The sequence below is a fragment of the Egretta garzetta genome, unplaced genomic scaffold (assembly GCF_000687185.1).
Source record: "Egretta garzetta isolate BGI_Z169 unplaced genomic scaffold, ASM68718v1 scaffold505, whole genome shotgun sequence".
NCBI lineage: Eukaryota > Metazoa > Chordata > Aves > Pelecaniformes > Ardeidae > Egretta > Egretta garzetta.
In genome coordinates this window covers 354,814-355,295 of record NW_009259711.1, presented here as the reverse complement: position 1 = coordinate 355,295, position 482 = coordinate 354,814, and the positions used below count along the sequence as shown (strand labels likewise).

The 482-nt window shown below is 66.8% G+C and overlaps 1 protein-coding gene across 1 annotated transcript in view; it reads right to left on the bottom strand.

Moving 5' to 3' along the window:
* SPR (sepiapterin reductase) overlaps positions 1-482 on the bottom strand; it is a 10,509-nt gene that overhangs the window by 3,165 nt on the left and 6,862 nt on the right. The window lies entirely within an intron of this gene.

Here is a 482-nt window from a genome sequence, read left to right as displayed (position 1 = left end):
CCCCCCAACCCGGGTGCCCGCCGTGGCCCTATTACGGGAGCGGCTGACAGCTCGGCTGACAAGTGTGCTCGCGGCAGGAATGTGAATGTGGCTCCCGGCCTCGCCGCCGTGCCTCGGCGGCAGCTTCGCCGGCGCTGGCGCGGGCAGGGCGAGGCCACGCTGCCGGCTGGGCGATGCCACATTCCCAAGGAAGGAGCCGCTCTGCGACTCCCGATGGGATCCCCCATGGGATGGGGCGCTGCGAGCGATGGGCGCAGGATGACTTGCTCGTCGTTTCTGGTCTAAACCTCGGTGCTGAGCGTCTGCCAGAGTCCCCCAGCATCCCAATGGGAAGGACTGGGATCTGCTGGGATTATTCGGTGCTTGGGGAAGGGCTGGGCCATCGGCACAGGAGGGTTTCGAGGGTGGGGGTGGTGGTGATGGGCAGCAGAGGCAGTGCAGGATGGGCTGTGGAGGAGGACGATGGATGCACTGGTCTGAAC